This window comes from Argopecten irradians, chromosome 16 (assembly GCF_041381155.1).
Source record: "Argopecten irradians isolate NY chromosome 16, Ai_NY, whole genome shotgun sequence".
Taxonomy (NCBI): Eukaryota; Metazoa; Mollusca; class Bivalvia; order Pectinida; family Pectinidae; genus Argopecten; species Argopecten irradians.
The window spans coordinates 12,091,876-12,104,737 of record NC_091149.1 but is presented as its reverse complement, the minus strand read 5'-3'; the positions used below and the strand labels follow the sequence as shown (position 1 = coordinate 12,104,737).

At 32.0% G+C, this 12,862-nt stretch overlaps 1 long non-coding RNA gene across 1 annotated transcript in view; it reads right to left on the bottom strand.

Moving 5' to 3' along the window:
* Window positions 1–12,862, bottom strand: part of LOC138310240 (uncharacterized) — a 44,497-nt gene that overhangs the window by 10,408 nt on the left and 21,227 nt on the right. The window lies entirely within an intron of this gene.

Sequence of the window (12,862 nt, the reverse complement as noted above, 5' to 3'; positions counted from 1 at the left end):
AAATTTGTTTCTGTGATCGTGACAGGTCGTCTATACCGCAATGGAACGGAAACCAAAACCAGACTCATTAGTAAGGAGATCTACTCTGTACTTTTACATGTGACAACACATATCCACATCCAACGTTACATACTTAAAGGTGGGTTTCCGAGTATTAAATATAAAATTTTATTCCCCTTATACATATACTATAAATAAATATTTTAGCATATATCATTCTTTAAAGCTTTTAGCGTTGCAGATTTTGTGTTAAAATATAATTATGTCAGTTGTAGTATCTACATACAGTAAAATGGTCTTAAGACGAATCTGCTTGTTACGAATCTCTGCTTATTACGGAATACCCGGTTTTGTCTCCTCTTTATTCATACTTCTTTTAGAAATGTGAATTTGCTTATAACGAATTATCTTTTGATGTCAAGTGATTTTCGTAGTCCTGTCAAGTAAATATGTGCTATGTTACAAAATTTTCCGGAATTTTGTTCTCAATGTGTTGGATGTAGCCTTATTTTGAAGTGAAACTTGAGAACAAAAAGGAAATAAATTGATAGAAAATCAAATACGATCAAACAAGTTTACAATCATTTGTCGATAATGGAAAATCTGTCGAAGTAGGCATTGTCGCCGACGTCGGAATTCGTGAGAAGCTTAACTACGTTGATTTTAGTTGCAATCAATCTATGCCTTTAATTAACTTTTAGTTTCTTAAACTCAATGGCAAATTTCTGTTATAATGAATTATTTCTCCTTGTCCCATGGGATTTTTTATCACAAAGATTTGCTTATATAAAATGTTAGTATATCTATTATTAGGAATGAACGAACTCATTACTGCGGTAACTTGTTCAAAAGTTTTGCGCCCAAATAAATACATTAACAGTACTATTTGTACTTTATGTATATTCATCCGGACTTGTATAAGCCAGGAGGTTCGCGTTGGTCACGTAATTGAAATAGAAATTATATTTTTTTGTCTTAGAATTCATTAACACCCTTTATAAATATACAACGTAATTCATTAATAGTTAATCAGTATTAGTTATACTTTACAAATTCTGAGAAAAATGAAGGAAAATTTGGAATTATTTTAGACAAATAAGAGCAATTACACAAAACTTCATATTTGAATTGTTCACTGATATTTATTATTTTTGCTGTGGTTATAATGTAAACGCTTGACTTTAGACCAATATACAATTATGTCATACTAAAGAAATAATGTTCTTGATTTGAACTTTTCAAATTGTTCGATACTGACAATTTGTAATTTCATAGACCGTCGTTTATTTTTTTGTATTTCAACTATGCTTCAGTGTCAGTCAAAATTCGATTACGATTTGACGCATTTGTAATTCAAATTTTGTTTCACTAATTCCGTTGTCAAGTAGTTTGAGAGGGGGTTTACAGACATTTTTTTTATTTACAAAGTATGAAGTATCGAAGAGACTTAGAAAATACTATTGGTCATTTATTGCAATGAGTGGGAATGGAAACATTTTTGAGTTGGTTTCAAACGTTTATGAAATTAAAATGATCATTTCCAAGAAAATTTATATAAAAATTGAAATCTCAATAAGGCTGTTTTGTTTATCCTGTGGGTCGTTAATTTTAATTATGTAATATCATCCAGGTTATCGCCTTTTGTCTATATACATTGACAATAAAATAAATAGGTACGGAACCATTGTATCCACTGGCCCAATGATATTTTACACAAACCTACCACATTTTAAGACAACAATGATGGCGAGTGCAACTCAGACATAAAGTTTTAGCCAAATTTAACATATCGCTGTTCAATTATATCTTGATATACATATATGTTTTTAATTCTTATCAATTTTTTGTGTGTGTGTGAGGGAGAGAGACTTTTCGGAAAAAAGGAACGAAATCGTGTAATAGATATATTTGATATTTCTATTTTCACAATTATTCGCGAAGTATTTCAATTCGCGTTCGGGGTCTCTTCCAAAATTGCGCAAAAATGTTTCTCGCAAAATTCAAGAGATTTACAGTATTGTTAGCTTACTAAGATATTTATACCTGTGACCGAATTTAAAATTATAACAAGTTTCGTATTTGGAATGATATTTTGGTCTTACTATTTAACGTCTGTTTTACATTTGATGTTTTCAATGAGCATTGTAAAATGTACTATATTCCGTTGGCGGACCTTGGCCTATGATCCTGTGCGGCGGTGTGATCATGGTTATGTAGAGGCTTGTTGATCGTGGTTGCATAGAGGCTTGTCTTAATTCCGGTTTGTCTGGTGAAAACCGATATGGTAGAAGAAAATACGGGTCACTTGTAAATTCCCAGCGTACACAGTAACGCCACCTAGCGACTGAACCTTGGGACGCTCTTAGCCCACTTTTGCTCAATGGATTTGATCTTGTAGGGTTTAATTTGTGTAAATATCCGAAGTGTATTGATGTCCATAAGTGTCAATTTCGGTTCGATATAACACTGATTAATGAAACACAACACATTTCATAAAAAATGTTCAAATGAACTCATTGAATGATACGCTTGGTTGAGCTCTAGTTAAGTGACCGGAAATTGCACGATGATTGTGTATGCTAGGGGCTCTGCAATGTAAATCTAATTTGCAAACAATACAAGAATAAAGACTTTATGATATAAAAATGTTTTGTTATTATTTAATAGGTTGAATGTATTCCGCACGTGCGTCAAAATTTGATCTCACTTGTACTTTTGATGTTCTTTTCAGCAATTAACGGCGCTACATAGATGTTTCAAGAACTATTTTGTCCATTTTTATTTTCCTGTATACAATATTTCGTGTCTTTTTATTCTAAAAATATTCACGTGTGCATAAATTCGCGATCAATGACTCACACTGACTGTTGTGTATATACTGTAAATCAACTTTCTTTCGCGTGCGATTGACATTCACGGATTTTGCGAACCAAATGAATTAATTGAATTCGCAAAAGTTTATCTTCGCGAAAATTATACTTAATATATATTGAACGTAAACTCTAATTTATTTATTTTCATTCTGCAAAACTTAATCTCCTCCAAAATGTTTTGAAACTGAAATCGCGAAATTTAATAACCGCCAAAGAAAGTTGGTTTACAGTAAGTAATATAGAATTGTTATCGAAACATATATTAATACGCGAATATTTGTAACTTAATTTGCGAACATAAAGTGTGAATTCGCGTTCATGGTCTCTTCCGTAAATACACGAATATTTGTAACTTAATTTGCGAACATAAAGTGTGAATTCGCGTTCACGGGCTCTTCCGTAAATTTACGAATATTTGTAACTTAATTTGCGAACATAAAGTGTGAATTCGCGTTCATGGTCTCTTCCGTAAATACACGAATATTTGTAACTTAATTTGCGAACATAAAGTGTGAATTCGCGTTCACGGTCTCTTCCGTAAATACACGAATATTTGTAACTTAATTTGCGAACATAAAGTGTGAATTCGCGTTCATGGTCTCTTCCGTAAATACACGAATATTTGTAACTTAATTTACGAACATAAAGTTTGAATTCGCGTTCACGGTCTCTTCCGTAAATACACGAATATTTGTAACTTAATTTGCGAACATAAAGTGTGAATTCGCGTTCACGGTCTCTTCCGTAAATACACGAATATTTGTAACTTAATTTGCGAACATAAAGTGTGAATTCGCGTTCACGGTCTCTTCCGTAAATACACGAATATTTGTAACTTAATTTGCGAACATAAAGTGTGAATTCGCGTTCACGGTCTCTTCCGTAAATACACGAATATTTGTAACTTAATTTGCAAACATAAAGAGGTAAACAGTATGATGACCATTCATTTATCTCTCTACAAAACATGAGGCACCTATTATATCTATCAGAAATCATTTCTAGTGGAAACTGTAAAAAAAGTAATATTAGCTATATCCCTAGTGTATAACATTAAAGCTCTGTTTGGTGATGTTTCAGCCACGTTTAAGTCTCGTTCAACTTGAGTCAAAGTTTTTGTGAATTTCAAAAAATATTTTTCTCTATTTGTAGTAAGTTGCGATATAAAATATGTCCAACTATACTTGTTTATATGTTTATAGAATATTTAATTTCATACACAATTAAAAAAATAAATTTGAAGGCTACTTTGAAAAAAGTGCATTTCTTACGCTTTGTTTTAACTTTTAAACTTAAATCGCCAGTGTGACGTCATTTTTAGCTTTATCAAGTTTATTTTTGCCTTAAATAAAAATAAGAATATAGAGAAAAGTAGCATTTTTTGTTTTCTTTTTAACTACCAAATTTAAGTAAGTAATGAAAAGTTTTTCTGTTAAATCTGTCAGATATTGTAAAAAACAAATAATCTTCAATATTTAAGGGGTAGGCATAGCATACATTTATTAATAGCCATTTTGAACATGTCCTTGTAACCATATATCCAAATACTTTATATATTTACTATTGAAATTTCCAAAAACTTTTTTTTTCTTTTTCCCCTATTATTTAGTGTAGAGTGCATACTATTTTGATTTATTCGAGACAAACGGTAATTCATGAACATAATTTTTCGCGAATTCACTTTGATCGCAAATTTTGAAAAAGTAAACCGAACGCGAAAGAAAGTTGGTTTGAGTTTTGAAGTTGATATGACATGTGACATTCGAAGACACATGCCAAACACATAGACAAATGTCATATATTTGACGTAGTTTATATACATTTGAATTATATTTATATTTTGTTACATGTTTACAATACGTTACAATAAACTAATCTTAAGATTTAAAAATAGATAAAATAGAGAAATGATTTTACAACTCAGCGATACTCATTTTTAATATGAAATAAGAATGTTTTTCCTATAAATTAATCAAATTAATCAGAATGTTGAATTGAACGACTGATTTAGGCTAACGTTTGAATTAAATGTGGTATGATATTATTCGCACATGATGAAAAATCTATTTAGGTTCACAAGCACTATATCACAAGTACTTAGAAAATGATAGGCTTCATACAACTAAATGACGACAATGTTTAAAGGGGCTGACCCACCGGTAAGTGTATGGGGCCTGAGACCGGTATGTCTGTTACAGTATAATTTGTCATCTACTCAATGCTAATACATCCCCATCTTTTCTAGATGATTGAATTAACTGAGATGGAGTTAAAATTGCAGGAATTCGTCACATATTTTCTGCATTGATAATAACATAGTCATGGTCGTGCATTGGTGGTCTTTAAGGGGAAAATTTCCATAAATCACCATCAAGCGGGAAATAGTAATTACCTTTTTAGAGAAAATATTATAACGTGTCTTTATCAAGAACACATCGAATGGAGTCAATCACTTGGAAAAAGTAGGTAAACTCGATGACAGACGGTTATCAGATGATCCGGGTTCTTCAAAAAGCTATATTTGCATTAATTAATTAATGCCATTAATTATAAACAAACTGTCATTCGCGTTTCATTTACTTTCGTGAATTTCGCGATCCAAGTTAATTCGTGAAAGATTATCTCAGCGAATTAATATCTCCATTATCTATATTGATAGTAATTATCATTAAATTGTTAATTCGCGAATATTTATCATAGCGAACTTGTTTTGTTATAGAAACCGCGAAATTTAATTGCCGCGAAAAAAGGTTGTTTTACAGCATTCTCAAATCATCGCTTGCTGTAAAAAAGCTTCATTTCGCGTGCGACTAAAATTCGGTTATTTGTTACGTGTGAAAACGCGGAATTATGTCGCCGTAGTTTGCAATAGTATGTTGAACACTTGATTATGTCTTATAATTCGTGTCTATCGCAATCATTTGGAAAATGATTCAATCTATCTTAAAACGAGCATTTTCTTTGTGGAAAATTATTTGCTATTGTCCCACAACGTAATTGGCGAAAAAAATACTATAATCCGTTTTATTTCGTATTTACATTTTCCAGAGTTATCTGCCCTTGCGGGAAGGTATTGATTGTGAGGTCACGTGTTTTGCGAGCATAATGTCATACACAAGTATTAGCTTCCCAAAAAGCTAGGTGGGCTACGCGGAAGCTTAACCCTTTGATTGGACAGAATATGGAAATTAAATAATGATATGATGATATTGTTTAGCAATTTTAATTGTTCTGTTGAAAGCCATTTTATAATTTGTGAGCTTGTGTTAGTGCAAGGTAGCCAGGCCCCGATTTCTCGAAACAAACTTAAGTCCAAAACTGACTTAAGTCATAAGTTTTCATATAAGTTACATAAGGAGAAAAAACTTAAGTTTTGACTTAAGTCTGCACTTTTGTTTCGAGAAATCGAGGCCATCTTCCTGAAGATGGCATCCGATTCTAACTGCTACGCCTCAAGCGGCGTAGCAATTATAGAGCAAACGACGCGGATTCCGCTCACAAAATAACGACGTCACAATGAATATCTAGATAACTATGTAAAATGCAAAGACAAAATAGATAAAATAGTCAATAAAAAAAATGGAATTTTACGGGATAATATTGGTGATTAACATGGACATACGGGTTTTGTTAGTGAATGTCTTTATTTTATGTGTGTGAATATGTTATTAAGCTATAGAAAGAAGTCATGGTGTACTTTTATCATATGGCGTTCCGATTTATTTAGAGTACGTCTTGTTACCGTATGGTCGGTTATTTTCGTGGGGATGATATTTTCGCGATTTCGCGGCACATTGCTAGGATCGCAAAAATTTGACCCAGAAATAATGAAAAATGGTTGAATGACATCTACCTTTAAAATCCATATAGCAAAAATTAAAAAGAGCTAAAATTTGATTTTCTCGTTTTTATGTGTATCCTTAAATTTGACCATGATCAATGTTTAAATCAATTTTAGTTGCATATAAATTTCGTTGTTTTGAACCACGAATATAAAAATAACTATTTAATATGTTATTGGTAGTATTCCAGAAAATTATTCGAAATCCCTATACCACAAATGAAAGTATAGAATTTCTTACATTAAACAATATCGATAAAATTTATTTGAATTGTGTTAGTTACCTGACTAATGAGGAAATTACATCATTATTATATAGTATTCCTTATATATCTTTTATACATAGAGTATTCTAATCACGTAATGGTATTGCGTCAAGTCTAGGTTTATGAAAGGCGTCATTGATAAATTGTTCGCATATAAAAACATTTCTCTGGTAATACAAATGTAAGTATGAAATTTTCTGACTTGATTTTGATATTTAAAATCTCAATTTATCACATAACTAGCCCTTCCAGCCATGTCATACGGCCATGTCATGAATATCATAAGACACATATGTAATAACACTATTGTGACGTCACAGGGAGTTTACTCTATATACAATTTATGACGTCACATGATTGTCTCAGTAGACAGAAACGTCACACTCGAGCCGGATTTCTACTGTTTTATATAGAGACGAAATCTTAAGGTTTACTCATATTTCTATTGTTGAAAGTTATGTGATAAATATAATCTTACACTCGTGACTATGTGATATGAAATTTATCAAACTAGATAGATAATCTGATTTGCCACTCGCCTTAAGGCTCGTGGCATATCAAATTATTGAACTTGTTTGATAAATTTCATATCACATAGTCACTCATGTAACATCCTCTTTATCCTGTTTTTTCACGTTAAAATCATTTTTTGGCATATTTTCGTCCCCCCCCCAAAAAAAAAAAAACCAAAACAATAAATAAGCAAAACAGAAATGAAAACCTTTGTGAATTTCACGATATTTACATATATGTTTTGTAACTCATAACTCTACCCCAATTTCATTGAGTATAAAGAAGGGTCATATTTGATTATTAAAAAAAAAGAAAAAAAGAAAAAAAAACCAAGCAGCAAAATCAACATTCAATTCGTATATTAAGATAAAACCGTATTTTTGTTTGTTTATTGTGATTACTTTCTCCATATTTTGATTATTTTATGAATGCGACAGTTTTAGAATTCCGAAATTCAGATTCGTACGGGTCCCCTTTCATAGTTTCCAGCGACCAACGTTGCTTCTGGTGTTTAAATTCCATTCCAATTTATGTCAGGACAAGACAATACCTCAGATATATAATCTAATTTTCATTTTATTGCTTTTATCTGCTTTACTTAATAATTTTTGACAATCAATATATGTGTAGGCAATATTATATTATATAAAATTATCCACGTGGAATATCGTAGTGTATCGGAATCCATTTTGGAATCCGAAACAACTCCCACATCTTCCGGTGTAGCGGCATGCGAATTGGCGCGGTTTTCAAAAGTATGGGCCTAACTTATAAATTATTGCATTATCTTGCATCAGCAGTTATGTGATGGGGAGTACAGATAATTAGTATAGAAAGTACAAAACCTTTGGACAAATATCTGATGGACTTAAAATTCACGTCTTTCATAATGTTAATGCATATTGCTTATCACATTATTTTCATTTTTTCCTGTGACCATCATTAGCATTGTCCGATACAGTGTCTGAAACAATATTATTATCTTTTAACTAAAATGGTGTTCATATGAATGTTGCAGGAAAAATAGTATTCATGGTCAGTGCCTGAAAATACAAGCTGTATATTTAGCTCGCCACTTGTTTCTCTATTAACCCTTTTCTAATAGTAGCGTATATCCTCAGACACCATTATTCTCTTTCAGCAACATATGTGGATATGGTTTATGTAATATTATATATACAAGGGACACCAGAAAATGTTTTAAAATTCGTTTGGTCCTGAAATATTTTTATTTATTTTTGCGTATACAGTATTCCGGGCCTTCGTAATTTTCACGATTAAGGGCTCGTGTTGACAATCATACATTCATGTAACGTATTTATACAAAATTCGAGAAACATCAGCAGTATTTGCGCTCATGCCCCCTCATGAAGTAACATGAAAAATCACGAAATAATGCGGATCATGGTAATACAAAATAGCATCAAGCATTACATTATCAAAAGTTTTTTTTTTATACAAGCAAGTTGACTGTCTATTTATGTCTATTTATGATCAGTATACATGATTAACTATTTGTTTTGGAACTACGCAATAATTAATATTAGTTGTGTATTATATTAATGTAGAGGTTTTCAAATAAAGTGCAGATTTAAATAGACGAAATGTCGTTCTTTTTGTTAAATATATAAAGATTATATAGATTAATCAATATTATAACATTACATGATATTTTAAAAAGTACTTGAATCAATTTTATTTTTCAGATTTGATACCCACGCTCTTACATTTTATTGGCGTTACATAAACCAGTGAAGCGTGTCACTCCTTGACCTCCCCCGATATGATACAGCAGTATTTACACTGTTATGTTGTGCATAATGGGTGTAAATGACGGGGGTTTACCGATAATACTAAATCATAACAATAAACACTGTGAAATATGTGACATACCTCCAATACAATGTATGTAATGGTAAATACATGACATATTGCTGCAGGTGCATGGACTGTGTTTATCGTAATGATATAGGGAGGAGGTGTAATTACTAGGGCAGCACAAACACTAGTTTAATGGAATCTTGACCATAATTACGTAACTGTGAAATTCTTTCCTTCGCAAAGTGCATGATTGTGGGACATTATATACTGAAAATAATTACCTGATACACAAGTAAATTGCTGGAAATGCCAACGCGAAAACCAATAAATATTACAATGCATTTGTTCATTGCACTTTATGATACTGAGATTGCAGAATGCTATGCATTTACATCGTTTGATAATGCCTATTATTTTGTTTTATTCTGGTATTTTAAGGCGGAGTGACGAATCGCACCTTGCTAAAATTCTTGTTGTATTGTTTTTTCCTTGCTTTAGTGGGAGTTATAACTTATGATATTTGCCTTCAAATGCTACACCGCTGACGAATGATATTTTTCTCTATCAAGAACAGGAGCGGAATAATTATCATTTGTCTTCATTTACAAATTTTACTTACTTAACACATTACCATCATTGAGCTTCTTATTTTACTTCTAGATAGAAATAATTATTTGCGTCCCCCAAAAAAGTCCATGAAACTATACCATATATATATTGAAGTACTGATTGCGCATCCACCAAAAGCAAAATAATCATTTTATGTATTTTTTTGTGTTAATATGACACATACACGTATATACACAAATTAACACCAATTATGCTCTGCCGCGATAGAGCATCTTTAGATTTAGTCATACGAGCAATAGGACAAGTGCTTTTTTTACTCGCAGTAAACTAACAGTCACTATATATCGCAATCTGTTTTCTTATGTTGAGTGTGGAGGAAAAGGAGGCTGTGATATCAATGGTATTTATTTTAAAATTATAAACATGTTTTTGATTCCCAAACTATGATCACGAAAACGTGGTTAAGAATGTTTTACTGTCAATTAGTCTCACCTTCTGGTGATTGTGACGTCATAAAAGGCATGTTCATAATATAATTTGAATGTTGAAAAGGTTCGCGGCGAAAAATGTTGTAACGGATCCTATCATTCAACGAATACACTTCACCTCTATTACAGAGTTGACTCGTTGTTAAGGTGCCCGATATTGTTAAGATTAAAAGTACGAATTAAATCAATTTTTTTTTTAAATTTTGTTAATGTCTATATAAATAGTTTAATGCTTGGTCAGAATATAGTTTGATTCAAATCGATTTTATTTTTTTATCAAATGATATTATTATGCCATATTGTTATTTGACTTAACATTACATTCAATGTACATGTATATTACATTTCAAAAAGAAAATTTTAAAATGTATGAATCATAAGTTTGATATATCTATCGACAACTCTTTTGAAATAACGCCATCATGCAAATACAGGATTCCCTGAGTACATAACGAGTGGTTGTTGAACATGATATATATTTCACACTTGTAAGCTATCTTTGCAAAGTATGTACAAGAACAAGCTTTATAGAGTGTCTTTCTCAAATTTAAAAAAAAATGGATTAAATTCCAAGCATGGCATAAACTAAATGTTATTCAACCCAGGCAATGTTTACTGGATACCAAAACAATTGTAAGAAATTGTCTTACTATAATTTTTCGTAAACAAAGTAGGTTCAGGTCACAGTTCCGTTCTTGGTGTAGTGAGTTGATCATTTATTTTTGTGTTCCTGTTGGTGTCATATATTGTTTCTAGGATTATGTTGCTTCTGACGTCATAATAGTCATAATATTACTGATGTCATGGTTTATATGTCGTCATACCATCAGAACGTTATGCTACAGTGTATAATGTGTATAATGGCACAATATAGCAGCAATACAAATGGACTACTCATTACTGGGGTTTTGAGACACCAAAATGGCGTGAGTAACGTAAAATTTACCGCCGATTAGTCCCACCAACCGGTGATTATTACTTCATGAAACTGACGTCAAATGTTGACGTCATAATCACAGGATGGTAGGATTAATCGACGGTAAATTGTACTTTACTCACGTTGTTTTTGGATCTCGAAACCCCCGTATTGCAATAGATAGTATGTAGATTGATTGATATTTCATTGACTTTATCGGCGAAAATAACAGAACCAAATCGTCAGTATTTTTTTGTTTGAAGGATCTTTATATGGTATCAATTCAATGTATAATTGATTACGACGCATGCTCTATGTCTGGCCTACAAGGCGACCTCTTTAATATTAGTTACGTATGTTGAGCAGATTAGTGTATAACATTACAGACCTGAGGAAAGGCGTTATGATATCTCAAGTGCATACATGTTGTGCACAGTGTGAGACATGCGCAGTCGTCCGGACACCGTTCGTCTGTTTTGTAGCTGTTGGTATAAATCAGACATTTTTTTAAAAGCTATAAACAGGTGCCCGACAGAGAATTATATGTTTCTCATATAGTTAGAATTTGATAAGCTCTTAAAATATATCTTAAACATTCAAATGCAATAATATGTTTTTAATTTTTATTATTAATGATGATGCTTCGGTTCTATAATATCGCATTTAACAGTTGCGATATATTTATTACGTACTCCGACCTGTAATAGGGGGTATCGTGAAATCTTAAAATACATTAGTGAAATGCTACACAAATGGTCCAAAGTGACGTCGGAGATCCTTATCCTAGCAAAAGAAAATGTATAGCGAGTTAGAACATGTTTGATAAAGTTCCCAGTTCACAATAAGCCCAATATAGTACTGAGTGAACGACTCTCATCTAATGTGGAGGAGATACCATCGCCATCTCCCCGCGCCCCTTTGTTCATAGCGATGTAACACATTCTAGGGACGCCACCTGATCTATCTAATTATTGGTATATGTATATATAAAGACGATCGCACATGAATGGTGGCTATGTTATATGAAATTTATTAAACGAGTTCAATAATTTGATAGTGTAACCCTGGTCAGTACTAACTGTAAAATTACAAACATAAAAAAACATACAAGCAAACAAATAATAAATCAAAACACACACACAAAAACTATTAAAAAATAAACAACAAACAAAAAGACAAACAAACAAAAACACTCTCGGCTACGGAGAACTTCTTTTTAACTCGATCGGTTGAGTGTCAGACTACTAATGCACAGGCCCAGAGTTTGATTGCCTGCGGAGGTAGATTTTAACGTTATATACAACCATGCGCTGTGTTAAATTATGCCACGAGCCTTAATGATCATTAAATTATATGATGTACACATCATGTAACAATACCAGTCGCCGCGAACGAAAATGTCTCAATTATAATCACAGTCGAACCTTACGATCTGAATCATGACATTAATAATGAAAATAAACAACAACAAAAAAAACAATAAAAAACGCAAGCAAAAATTGCGACGAAAAGAAGCTGGTTCATTTATATAGTACCTAGTATTTATTGAAATACAATGTATATAAAAAAATCCC